The following is a 13,692-nucleotide window of genomic DNA, read 5'->3' as shown; positions in this document are numbered from 1 at the left end:
CGTCAGCAATGTATAAGAGATACTAGTAATAGTCAAACCGTGCTTAACACTTTGAAAAGGAGGGAATACTCGTGAAATCGACATACAAAAAATATTTAACAGATAACTTGAAATCTTATTGACATAGAGAAACAACTCAAGGTCATTTGAGAAAAATCAATAATAGACAGATTATATGGTTCCCTTCAATTTTTGTTCGGAGGTTTACAGAATATGATAAGACCCCCAGTCACAGACTCACAGTAGTGCAGTCCCTCTCAGTCCAAAAAGATACTCTGTTCTGTAACGCCAAAGGGTGTGCTACAAATCTACAATAGACAGCACTGTTCTTTTTCTTTATATGAAGAAAAAACTGCACTGCTCCATTCATTATTCTCATAGCGACCGGTGAGCAGTGTGTTTGGTTTGATGTGCCACTCCATGAGCGGTGCATCCTGAGTTCATTTCTCAGATTTGATAGAACCTCATGCTTACATGCTAAAATTAATTATTAGCATGTAAAGAATGAGGTGGTGATGCACCGAGCTATTCTATTCTGCAAAAAAGAGAGAGAAATGAGTAGACGAGGGACCACCCCATTCCTCAACCAAACACACTCTAACTTCATTGCTGTTGACCAGTCTCCCTCTCACAATTGCTTCTGGAGGCTTGACACTGCATTGCAAGTTGGGTCCTATCTATAAGAGCGTCCTCCATCCAGGTCACTTGAAGAAAACTCAAATGCTGCAATCGCCATGGGTGCAGTCTCCACACTTGTGTTTCTTCTCACTCTGATTCATCTGATTTTGCAAATCACCGCTCTAAATGTCCTCTCGGCAGGCTCCTCTCTCTCCGTAGAGCGCAGCTCAGACGTGCTCCTTTCGCCAGATGGCACATTCATCTGTGGCTTCTACAACGTTTCCCCCAACGCATCCACCTTCTCCATCTGGTTCGCCAATGCGTCTGAAAGAACCATCGTCTGGAGCGCAAATCCTCTTCATCCTGTGTACACCTGGGGATCAAAGGTGAAGTTAAGCTTCGATGGGAGCATGGTTCTGAGAGACTACGGTGGCCAGATTGTGTGGAGCAACAACGTGAGCTCCGCAAATGCTGAACAAGCTCAGCTCTTGGACACTGGGAATCTCATCGTGAAGGGCAGAGGTGATACCATTCTGTGGCAAAGCTTTACTTCTCCTACTGATACCTTGTTACCCACTCAAACCATTAATGTTACCAGCAAGCTCGTGTCCATTAATAGATTGCTTGTTCCTGGCCGCTACAGCTTACATTTTGATGAGCAAGTCCTGATTTCACTGTTCTATGATCAAAAGGATCTCTCTTTCATCTATTGGCCAGATCCCACTTGGACTATCTGGCAAAAGCTAAGGATACCATTCATGATCAACGCAAGCGGTGTTCTAGACAGCTTGGGGCAGTTCCGCGGAAGTGATAACACATCTTTCATGGCTGCTGACTGGGGTAGTCACACCATAAGAAGGCTAACACTGGATTATGATGGCAACCTCAGATACAGTCTGAGTAAGGCAGACGGAAAATGGTCTGTAACATGGATGGCGTTTCCTCAGCTCTGCACAGTGCGCGGTTTGTGCGGCGAAAACGGAATATGTGTGTATACGCCTGTGCCTGCTTGTGCGTGTGCCCCTGGTTTTGAAGTCATCGACCCAAGTGAGCGGAGCAAAGGCTGCAGACCAAAGACCAACATTAGTTGTGACGCGCAGAAGGTGAAATTTGCTAAGCTACCCCACACTGGATTCAATGGGTATGATATGGCTGCCCTTCGTTTTGTTTCTCTTGACTTTTGCATGAACAAATGCTTGCATGACTGCAATTGTAAGGGTTTTGCATACTGGGAAGGAATCGGCGACTGCTATCCAAAGCTTGCTCTTGTTGGTGGTGTAACCCTGCATCACATTGGTACTACTGGCACCATGTACATCAAGCTTCCCAAGGGAGTAGAAGTGTTGGAGGCCTCAATTCCGCAATCACAACCCTTTGGTCCCAAGTATGGTCCTGACTGTACTACAACAGATAAGTACTTCATAGCAGATTTTCTGGATATGCTTAAGAGACAGCAGAGTGAATCAAAGTTTCTGTACTTCTATGGATTCTTATCAGCAATATTTCTGGCAGAGATAATGTTTGTTGCATTAGGATGGTTTATTTTGAGGAGGGAACGCATGGTACTGGGAGGAGTATGGCCAGCTGAGCCTGGATATGAAATGGTAACTAATCATTTTCGCAGGTACACCTACAGAGAGTTGGTGTCGGCGACCAGAAAGTTCAAGGATGAACTTGGGAGGGGAGCATCAGGCATTGTATACAAAGGGGTCTTGCAAGACAACAGGGCAGTAGCTGTGAAAAAATTGGCAGAAATAAAGCAAAGTGAAGAAGAATTCCAGCATGAACTGACTGTGATTAGCAGGATTTATCATATGAACCTAGTGAGAATTTGGGGATTTTGTTCCGATGGTCCACACAGGATATTGGTTTCTGAATACTTTGAGAATGGTTCATTGGATAAATTCTTATCTGACAGAAAGAGTTCGGAAATCTTACTTGGATGGTAGCAAAGATTTGATATTGCGCTAGGGGTGGCTAGAGGATTGGCGTATCTTCACCACGAGTGTTCAGAGTGGGTCATCCATTGTGATGTGAAACCTGAAAATATACTGCTGGATGAGAACTTGATGCCAAAGATCACCGACTTTGGCCTTGCAAAGCTCCTGAACAGAGGTGGATCCAACATAAATGTTTCAAAGATCCAAGGGACTAGAGGTTATCTAGCACCAGAATGGGTTTCTAGTCTCCCAATTACGGCAAAGGTTGATGTCTACAGCTTTGGAGTGGTGCTACTGGAACTACTAAAGGGAGCCCGTGTCTCAGACATGGAAAATAATGAGGATGAGGAAGTGGAGATGGTCCTTGGAAGGATAGTCAGGATGCTTAATGAGAATCTGCAGTTGGATGGCACTGAACAATTATGGTTCCCTGACTTCATTGACGCTAGACTGAATGGCGATTTCAACTATCTGCAAGCAAGAATAATGATGATGCTGGTTGTTTCATGCCTGGAGGAAGATATAAGCAGACGACCTACCATGGAAGATGTAGCGCAGATGCTTGTTTCTGTTGATGAAGTTACTAACGCAACCAGAGCGGAAGGAGCTGTTTAAAGGCCTGCATCCATTCGATTAGTCGCGCAGATGCTTGTTTCTGTTGAAGTTACTAAGGGTCATACAGATATCCTGCTGTTTAAAATCCTGCATCCATACGACTATTGTAACGATAAAATGCTAGCAGTATAATTGTTGCAGTATCCATGCTGTATTTGTTGCCATGTTGTGTAATATAGCCGAAAAAAAAAACTTCTCCAGCATTATCATGAACTCATTTTATTATTACCCAGATGTAATCGTGTGCAGATCAGGTCAGTGTAGTGCCATGCTTATTTCAGGGAGAGGACATACCCGATCTCTGTTTTTTTTTTCGCGTGTGCGTGTGCGTGTGCGGGCGCGTGTGTGTGAAGGATTGAGAGGGTAATGAATTAATCTTCTGAAAACATTCACCACAGAGCATGAAACCTCGGAGGAGCACTAATGCATAGACACTGAAGTCGCAGATAAGATACTAAAGAGCTGCACAACGAGAGCTAAACCTACGGCAGGCATATCAAGTCCCAATAGGCCAATACAACTTTGTTCTGTTTTATAATGGTGTCATAACAAGTATGACATGTGCACACGGCAGGTGAGGAGCCTTGATGCATCGAAACAACGAGCAGTCATGTAGTACCAGAGATGCAGGGAGGCTGCAAGCAAATCTCAGCTAACTGCTCACCCCTAGGGCTCATCTTTGTGTGTCTTGAGAGCGGGCATTGGTTCATACTCATCCGGTGAAATGGGATTGCAAGCTAGAGGTTTGGAGATCCAGGGCATATAGGCTCCCTCATGGCATAAGTTCTGCAGAAAAGAATGAGAATAAATTTAACTTTAGTCCAAAGGCATGGAGAACATCACATTTTCTTTCACATAGTACTGCTATTGTCCAGGCATTCATGGGTCAGTCACCAGAAATCTGAAAGAATGTGGCACTGGCCACTATTGCGATGCACGAAACAAATGAAGAACCAAATATCCTCCTTGTGTTTGCAGAAAAATTGAGGTGAATTTGAAATGGATTACTACTAATACTGATGATAGGAACCCTAGTCCTACCGGAGATTGATCTCAGGTTGTACACGTGGGAGGGAGGAGGTCGAGGCTTGAGCACGCGAGGAAGACGGCGCGGGGGCGCCGTGGCTGCGCAGGCACGAGGGACAGAGACGGCTAGGGCAAAACTCCCGGCTCCCTGGGGGAAGCCGGAAACAATTGTATTGTTTCTGCTTGATCTCCCGTGAAAGTCTTCCAAGCTATTTATACCCCTTTATCTAAAAATAGAAATAACTCCCTAATAATAATAATAATTTTACTAATAATAGATAGACTCCTGGATGCGCCTGGCCATGAGCCCTCCACTGTGTGCGGTAATTTAGCCACTAGAGGGCCTTTGCCTGCTGTAGGAGATGCTCGTCATAACATCTCTCCCCGCCTGCGAAAACAGCTCGTCCTCGAGCTGGAAGTCGGGGAAGTCGTCGCGGAAGGCGTCAAGAGACTCCCAGGTGGCGTCGTCGTCGGAGAGGCCATGCCACTTGACCAAGAGCTTCCAGGCGCCACGACGTTGATGCACCCGCAGCACACGCTCGGGTGCAGGAAGCACACGGCCATCGAGCGTCGGTGGAAGATCGCCGAGTGCAGTTGGAGGGTCGCCGCGGTGCTGCTTCAGAAGACCAACATGGAAGACGTCGTGGATGCGGGCGCCCTCTGGAAGCTGTAGACGATAGGCGACGCGGCCGATGCTTTCGAGAACGCGAAACGGACCGGCCCATCGTGGCCCCAGCTTGCGTTTGGCGCGCGGGTCCAGGGACTGCGTGGTGCGGTGGAGAAGACGCAGCCAGACCCACGCGCCCACCTCGAACTCAACATCCCTGTGGTTGGCGTCGTAGTACTTCTTGGACAGCTGCTGTGCTTGGACAAGCCGCTGACGAACCTCCGCGAGCATTTCGTCGCGGCTGCGGAGAAGGGTGTCGGTTGTTTCGGTATTGGCCGTCCCGGGCTTGTAGGGGACGATCGGGGGCGGGGAACGGCCGTACACGACCTCGAAGGGAGTCGCGCGAAGGGCGGTATGGAAGGAAGTATTATAGCAATACTCCGCCCAAGAGAGCCAGTCCACCCAAGCGCGAGGCCGGTCACCTGTAACACAGCGCAGATACATAGCAATCACCTTGTTAACCACCTCCGACTGGCTGTCCGTCTGAGGATGGAAGGCTGTGCTCATACGTAGAGTCACGCCCGCTCGCTGAAAGAGGTCGCGCCACACGTGGCCGGTAAACACGGGGTCCCTGTCACTAACGATAGACCGGGGGAACCCATGCAACCGGACGACGCCGTCAAAGAAGGCGCGAGCGACCGACGCCGCAGTGTAGGGGTGGCCGAGCGCAATAAAAGGCGCGTACTTGGAGAAGCGGTCGACGACGGTGAGGATGACCGACTTGCCGCCAACCTTGGGTAGCCCCTCGATGAAATCCATAGAAATGTCTACCCACACCTGAGACGGCACCTCAAGGGGCTGCAGGAGGCCGGTCGGCTGAAGGGTCTTCGTCTTGTTGCGCTGGCACGTCACATATGTGCGCACCCAGTCCTGCACCAAGGAACGATCACCGGGGATAAAAAAATCAGCGCGGAGATGGTGAAGAGTCTTCTGGATCCCCTCGTGGCCAGCACCATGCGCGAGCTGAATAGCCTGGTGCCGGAGGTCAGCGATGTCGGGGATGAACACGCGGGAGCTGTGCAGCAGGAGGTCACCGTCCTCGCGCCATGGGGCGGCCAGGTCGCCCGCGCGCAAGCGGGCACGCAGCTGGACGGCATCCGGAGCTGTAGCCGAGGCGCGGCGGACATGGTCGAAGTAGACGAAGGTCGGCCCGGAGAGCGCAGCCACTGCTGCAGCCGTGCAGGAGGCATCTGGGGCCATGTCGGCGTCGCGGCGAGACAAGGCGTCCGCCACGGTGTTGAAGCGACCCGGGCGGAACTCGACAGCGAAGTCGAAACCGAAGAGCTTGCTGACCCACTGGTGCTGAGGTACCGTAGAAAGTCGCTGGTCCAATAAGTACTTGAGGCTGTAGTGGTCCGTGCGCACCACGAAGTGGCGGCCCCAAAGGTAGGGCCTCCAATGCCGCACAGCCTGCACCAACCCGATGAGCTCACGCTTGTAGGCGGCAAGCTTGAGATGGCGAGTGGCGAACGGCCTGCTGAAGAAAGCGAGGGGTCCCGCGCCCTGAAGCAGGATGGCGCCGAACCCCGCGCCGGATGCGTCGCAGTCGACGATGAAGATCTTGTCAAAGTCGGGCATCTGGAGCATGGGGCCCGTGGTGAGCGCGCCCTTGAGCGCCTGGAAGGCCGCCTCGGCGTCGTCGTCCCACTCGAACGCGTCTCGGCGCAAGAGACGCGTTAGTGGGGCTGCGATGACACCGAAGTCCTGGATGAACTTCCGGTAGTAGCCGGCGAGCCCGAGGAAACCTCGCAAGGCCCGAGCGGAATGTGGAGCTGGCCACGCAGCCACCGCCGCGATCTTGTCGGCGTCCATGGCGACGCCCGCCGCGGAGATGACGTGCCTGAGGTAGGCCACCGAAGAGGCCCCAAACGAACACTTGGAACGCTTGAGGTGGAGGCGGTGGGCGCAGAGGGCGGTGAGGACGAGGCCGATGTGCTGTAGGTGCTCCGCCCAAGAGGAGCTGTAGATCAGAATATCATCAAAAAAACACCAGCACAAACCTTCGAAGAAACGGCCTGAGGACGTCGTTCATCAGCGCTTGGAAGGTAGCCGGGGCGTTGGAGAGTCCGAAGGGCATCACCAAGAACTCATAATGCCCCTGGTGTGTGCGGAAGGCCGTCTTGCTGATGTCGTCTGGGTGCATCCGCACCTGATGGTAGCCAGAGCGCAAGTCCAACTTCGTGAAGAAGCGGGCGCCGTGAAGCTCGTCCAGAAGCTCATCCACCACTAGGATGGGGAACTTGTCCTTGGAGGTCTTCGCGTTGAGGGCGCGGTAGTCGATGCAGAACCTCCAGGACTTGTCCGCCTTGCGAACAAGGAGGACCGGAGCGGAGAACGGTGACGTGCTGGGGCGGATGATGCCTTGGGCGAGCATCTCAGCACACTGCCGCTCCAGCTCGTCTTTCTGAAGCTGAGGATAACGGTATGGCCGCACCGCCACCGGGGCCGTGCCAGGCTACAGGTAAATGCGGTGGTCGTACGGCCGCGCTGGTGGGAGCCCCGTCGGCTCGTCGAAGATGGCGTGGTGCTGCTGAAGAAGGCTGTCCAGCAAGGGCATCCCGGGGGCGGTGGCAACCGCGGCTAGCTGCTGTTGGGCTGGCGCCGTCGGCCCCCCACGCCTTGCCACGTGATTCGGCGGCCGTCGCGCCAGAACGCCAAGGTGAGCGCCGTGCAGTCCCAAAGGATCGGCCCCAGCGCCCGGAGGAAGTCGAAGCCGATGATGAAGTCGAAGGCGCCCAAGTTGAGGCCGACGCATGTGATGGCGAAGTCCTCGTCCGCAATGCGGATGGGCACGTCGTGTGCGATCCCCTCGCAAGCCAAGCGATCACCGTTGGCGACGGTGACCTGAAGATGCTCGCCCCCAGAGGGAGAGAGACCGAGGCGGCGCATGGCAGCTCCCTGGACGAAGTTGTGCGTGGAGCCGGTGTCGAGGAGGGCCAGGAAGCGCTCGTTCTTGCAGGTGATCGGCAACAGCATGGCGTTCGGTGGACGAATGCCGGCCACCGCGTGGAGAGAAACCACCAGGGAGGTGGCTGCGGGGGCCTCTGGGTCGGCCTGCTCCGCCGGACGGTCGGCTGGGTGACCATCCTCCCCAGCCGCGACCCCCTGCTCGTCGACGATGTAGTCGGAGGTCTCGAGGTAGAAGAGGCGCTTGCAGATATGGCCACGAACATACGGCTCGTCATAGTTGAAGCAGAGACCTTGTCGACGTCGTTCCACCTGCTCCGCCGGCGTGAGGCGTCGGAAAGTACGTGGCTGCCCGGGGGTGGCAGTGGCAGCCGGCTGGACCGGGGCAGAGGCCGAAGGCGCCGCCGCCGCGGGCCGAGGGCCACGGCCAGTCCGCTGCTGCTGCTGCAGCTGCTGTAGAACAGGGAGGAAGGCCGCCGTGCGCCGCTCGTAGGCACGCGCGTAGTACATCGCCGTCTGTAGGTCCAGCGGGTGGTGCATCTCCACGTCGACCCTGATGTGCTCGGGAAGGCCGCCCACGTACAGCTGAGCCTTCTGGCGGGCGTTGAGGTCGCGCTCGTGGCAGAGGACGGCGTTGTAGCGCTCCGAGTAGTCCTGGACAGAAGAGGAGAAGGGCAGCCGAGCAAGCTCCGCCAAACGTGTGCCCTGCGTTGGAGGCCCGAAGCGGAGCTGGCACAGCTCGCGGAACCGCTCCCACGCAGGCATGCCCTCATCTTGTTCGAGCGCGTAGTACCATGTCTGAGCCACGCCACGGAGGTGGTAGGAAGCCAGCCACGTGCGATCTGAGGCGAGGAACAGAGACGGCTAGGGCAAAACTCCCGGCTCCCTGGGGGAAGCCGGAAACAATTGTATTGTTTCTGCTTGATCTCCCGTGAAAGTCTTAAAAACTATTTATATCCCTTTATCTAAAAATAGAAATAACTCCCTAATAATAATAATAATTTTACTAATAATAGATAGACTCCTGGATGCGCCTGGCCATGAGCCCTCCACTGTGTGCGGTAATTTAGCCACTAGAGGGCCTTTGCCTGCTGTAGGAGATGCCCGTCATAACAACTGAAGTCACCCCTCCGGCCCTCCCTTACAAAGCACCATGAAGCAGGCAAACCACTAAACGAACATACTATGGATGTTTTGTTTTCAAACCACTGTAGCTGTCAGCAAGAAACAGGGTTTTTTCACTAATTGGGTGAAATCTCTTCACAACATTTTGCTATCTCGAAAAGAAAGGCACATGTGAATAATTTCAGATTCACTAATTTTCAACTCCACCAGCAGAGACCTTAAGCACTGGGAAGTTTAAAAAAAGGGTGGTAAACTTAGATCACCTCCAACCAAAAGAAGAACTTTCGTAGTAGGCTCAGTCTCTTATCACAGTCAGCTGAGTTTATTTGTACGGCTAGATCTGCATGATAAACTAAAGATGAGTCATGCTCGAGAAGTACTAAAATGAAATCTACCAATCGATTTCATTGGTAAATAGAAACTTGCATATATATATATAATTTAGCATCACAACATTGAAATAACAGATTGCACCTTACTCGAGAACTACTAAAATGCAATCTTCAATTGATATCATGCCAGATATCAATTCATAAAATACAAGTTCTGCATCACAACATTGAAAGCATGGCCTTCAATACTGCTATAGAATCATGAGATGATGCATTACAAAATGCATGAGTCATATAGGCATCACATATATAAAAATCTAGATCTCAGTTTCGAGAAAAAGCCCACTGGTATCTCCATTACATGTATATAACATAAAAAAAACTGTGGTAAATAAAACCAGGACGAAGCTAAAGCTACCTAAAAGTTCAAGGTCTTATTCTCTGTGGTTGCTATATATCATGTTATTGTGGTCATGAAACTATACAACAAAAAAAACTTAGTTCATTTCCAAATGGACGCAAATGATTCATATGATGGAGGAAAGACTGAGGCCTCCAGAGTTTCCTTATGTGGTAAGAGTTATATGATGAAAGCATATGTTACTTGGCTAATGCAGCTCAATTGGAAAATGAACAATTGGCTACTAAATGCTTGTCAACCACCTGATCAAATCACAGGAATCTGCCTTTTCCTTTTGTAAACCAAGAGTACTTATTACAACCCATACGGATAGCAGGATATAGTGGCTGGAGATGGATAGAAAGGTGCTCAATTAACACGTCAGGACAAACAAGTTCCCCTACCAAGCTTTGTAATTATACCTGGGTAATAATCGAGATATGACATCCCGATTGCCTCTGTAACATAGCGCTTTGATGCACTTCGCAAGTGTCTTAGTCTGCTCACAGGCTTCCGGTCAGTGGCTTTTCTCCAAAGCTCTTCGTATTCGTTTTGATCATATGGTTGACTTAAAACAGCATTGAGTTTTTCATCAAATGTAGATGAACCACCGTAACTGATAGCAAGAGGTGTTGCTTGTTCATCTTCACATGCCTGGGCCAAAAGGCAGCTATAGAACAGGCAGCATCATTTGAAGAGAACCAGAAATTATGCAAAAGAATCTTACATTTAAATCAGATGGTTCAGCATAAAGTACGAGGCCACGCTCATCTGTGCAAATAATATCCTGACCATCAATGTTCTCTGAAGAAGGTGCAGCCATTTCATGTTCAGAAGCAATTTCGTTAGCGGGTGCAAGCCCATAATCATATCTTTGCATGGTGTAGTCTTCCTCCATGTTTTCAAGTGGAGACACCAAAGGCAGTTCATTTGTGGAACTGCCAGTTCTCCATTCATCATATCCAGCTGGCATATCTTCTTCTCGCTCATATACAATGGTGACACCGGTTCTGGCTCAATAACCATGAAACCATCCTTGAACTTCACAAGGCTCAGAAATAACTCATAAGATTCATCTACCGATGAGGCCGTGGTCTTCTTCTTCACATATGATCTCTTTGGTGAAAAGGAGCAACTCACATTTCTGCTGGCAGCCTTGACCGCTTTCACATCAGGCCGTTTGCCATCTGGAATGCCCGAACTTGTGCGCCGTGAATGGTTGGGAAAATTTGGGCTACTTTTGCCCTTAGTATTTCCATAGGACCTATGATCCTCCTCATACCGTACAGAAAAGGGCAAGCCGTGGTCGCCCTTTGGCACATCAAGGACATAGGCATTCCCATCTTTGCTTAAATGTTCAAGGAAAAGTCTATAACATGGATCTATTTCAGAACCATGTCTACCAATTAGGCCGCCAAACAACTTGCCCTTCTTGCATGATGATCTGTGCACAGTTTTCTTGCTCTTCATCGCCAGATTCCTAGATTCAAGATGAGTTTCTTATAAGTGCCACCAATGATTCATCAGTCACTGAAGAAAAAAAAACACAAAATCAGAGGGCACCAGCCAGGCAATTCTTGCATGCAAAATTGCATACTATGGGAACATCATATTGGTAGCCATCAGCATCATGCAATCTAACAAACGATCTAATGTCGCTAAATAATGTGATGAAAAGGAACGTAAACCTCAATGTATCATACCTGAAACTTGCCACCCTGAGCTGGGGGAGGTAAATTGGAGCCGATTTGTTAAGCACAGAAATATAAAAAAAACGGAACCTAAGTTAACCACTTTTTTTGCCGTTTTGGTTATTTTGTTTGTACGAAATGAATTTCTAGGCCAGGGATTTCTGTAAATCGCATTTCGGAAACAGAAACATTCAGTGGTTAACCAACACTACGCTTGATGCCGTCAACAGGTGTCAGACTAGGCAGCTACAGTACATAGTAAAGTCACTGAGGCAACGAAGATCGCAAGATCAGAACTTGAATGAGAAAAAGTGAAGATAAAAATGCAAGTGACTCTGCCTGGGCGACGGAAGAAGAGGGCACCTGCTTGCCTGCTGCCCTGGCGGGGGATCGGCAGCGTGACCTGCGCAGCGAGGGGCGCGGAAACGGCGGCGTGGCGCGATGCCGCGGCCGATCTAGACGAGCGTGTTGACAAGCCGGCGACAATGTGGCCGCGGCCGGGGGCGAGGGGCGAGGTGACGGCTTGTGGGCCGGTGGGCTGGGGCGACTGCTCCACCACGGTGACGAACTGCGGTGCGGCCGTGCGGGTAGGCAGCACAACCTCTCTTTGTGACGGTGTCGGCTCGAATTAAGTGCTGATAGCCGATAGTTTTTTTTAAGAACTGATAGCCGATAGTTTTTTTTTAAGAACTACATTTTGCAAAATTTTTCAAGATTTCCCGTCACATCGAATCTTTGGACGCATGCATGAAATATTAAATATAAATAAAAAATAAAACTAATTACACAGTTTAGACGAAATTCACGAGACGAATCTTTTAAGCATAATTAGACTATGATAGGACACTAATTGTCAAATAACAACGAAAATGCTATAATACTATTTCGCCAAAAATTTCGCCAACTAAACAAGGCCTTGGCATCCATGTGACCATGCTGGGCTTCGCTACGAATTGAATTACTAGTGTTTTTGCAGTAGCGATGGAAAATATTAATAGAATCCGATTAGTGTTTTTCTTTTGAGGAAACCGATTAGTGTTATTACAATGTTTTACAGGTTAACAAGAGGCAACGTAATTTGAAAAAACATAACAGTTTTGTTAGATGTATTGGAGAGAACCAAACGGAGAAAGTGGATGCCTTGGAGGAAATGTTGTTGAAGCCAACACGTATGAGTGGGTGTTCGGCTGCCCTGGTTTCGGAGGAATTTAGATGGTTTGAAGGAATTTTGAAGGAATTTATGAGAGAAAAATACTATTTCGAATGAAAAAAGAAGCAGACCAAGCCAGATTTAAGGGCACGTGAACGGGCCTGAATCATCAGGCGATTTCGTCCTTTATAACCGGTGATAATACAGATTACAGAGACCATTAGGCGCTGAACTCAACGTGGTCAAAACAGTCGATACGTGTGGGACAGTGTGTTAAGAAAGTGTGGCAGCTATAACTATGGCAACGAACAAAACAGCTGTAAAAAAACTATGGCATGACTGACCTGAGGCATGTCATATTCCGATGACGAACCAAACAGGCCCATGTGCAATGCATTAGTGGGCATCAGAAGATGTAGCATGAGCGTGGTGATTTCAGAATCAGCTACATTGTGGCCAGTCTTAGAGCATCTCCAGCAGGGCCCCTACTTGAGCCTCCATAGCTAAATATGGGGGCTCAGGTCAAAAATCCAACTTCAGCAGGGCCCCTACTACAGACACCAAATTTGTGTGGGCACCCAAATCCTCTCACCAGACCCCATTTTGGTTGGGCCAACAACCCGGCCCCCATCCGTGCGGGCGCTGCAACTCTCCCTCCGGTGGCTTCCTCCAACGAGCGTCGCGGTGTCCCAGTGCGGTAGCGAGCACCGGCGGCGCGGCTCCCTCTCCTCCCTCGCGTGGAAGCGAGATCGAGCACCGGCGGCGCGGCTCCTCTCCCTCCGGTGGTTTCCTCCGACAAGCTCCGCGCGACCAGATCCACGGAAGGCAGGGACAGAGGGCTCGGCTCCTCCCCTTCGCGCCGCGCCCCTTCTCCTCCACCCGGGCATGCACAAGCTCGAGCGCGCGCCCCCTGCCATGGCGTCCGTGACCTTTCCTCCCCGGCGTCGGCCCCTTCTCCTCCGCCGCCGCTGTGTGCGCGCGGGCCCGCTGCTCTCCTCTGCTCCGCCGTGCGGGCCTCCCTCTACTCCGCCGTGCGGGCTCGGTACCCTCTGCTTGGCCGCGCGAGCTCGGCCCTCGCAGCCCTGCCGGCACAGGTGAGCGCTCGTTCTGCACGCGTCATGGTATGTGGGGTGGATTTCAGGGGAAGAAGATAGATTTGACCCAATGACAAGTGGGCCCCTTATATCATTGTCTACTAATATGGATTTGGGGGCCTTCGTT

The 13,692-nt window shown here is 50.7% G+C and overlaps 2 pseudogenes; one reads left to right on the top strand and one right to left on the bottom strand.

Annotated features, from left to right (window-relative positions):
- Window positions 1-294: 294 nt before the first annotated feature.
- On the top strand, window positions 295-3,173 carry LOC136521123 (putative receptor protein kinase ZmPK1; annotated as a pseudogene).
- A 652-nt stretch (window positions 3,174-3,825) lies between these two features.
- On the bottom strand, window positions 3,826-11,899 carry LOC136521124 (uncharacterized; annotated as a pseudogene).
- Window positions 11,900-13,692: the final 1,793 nt, after the last annotated feature.

This window comes from Miscanthus floridulus, chromosome 18 (assembly GCF_019320115.1).
Source record: "Miscanthus floridulus cultivar M001 chromosome 18, ASM1932011v1, whole genome shotgun sequence".
In the NCBI taxonomy this organism is placed as follows: Eukaryota; Viridiplantae; Streptophyta; class Magnoliopsida; order Poales; family Poaceae; genus Miscanthus; species Miscanthus floridulus.
Note: the sequence above shows the minus strand (reverse complement) of the source record. Positions and strands in the feature narration are given on the sequence as shown.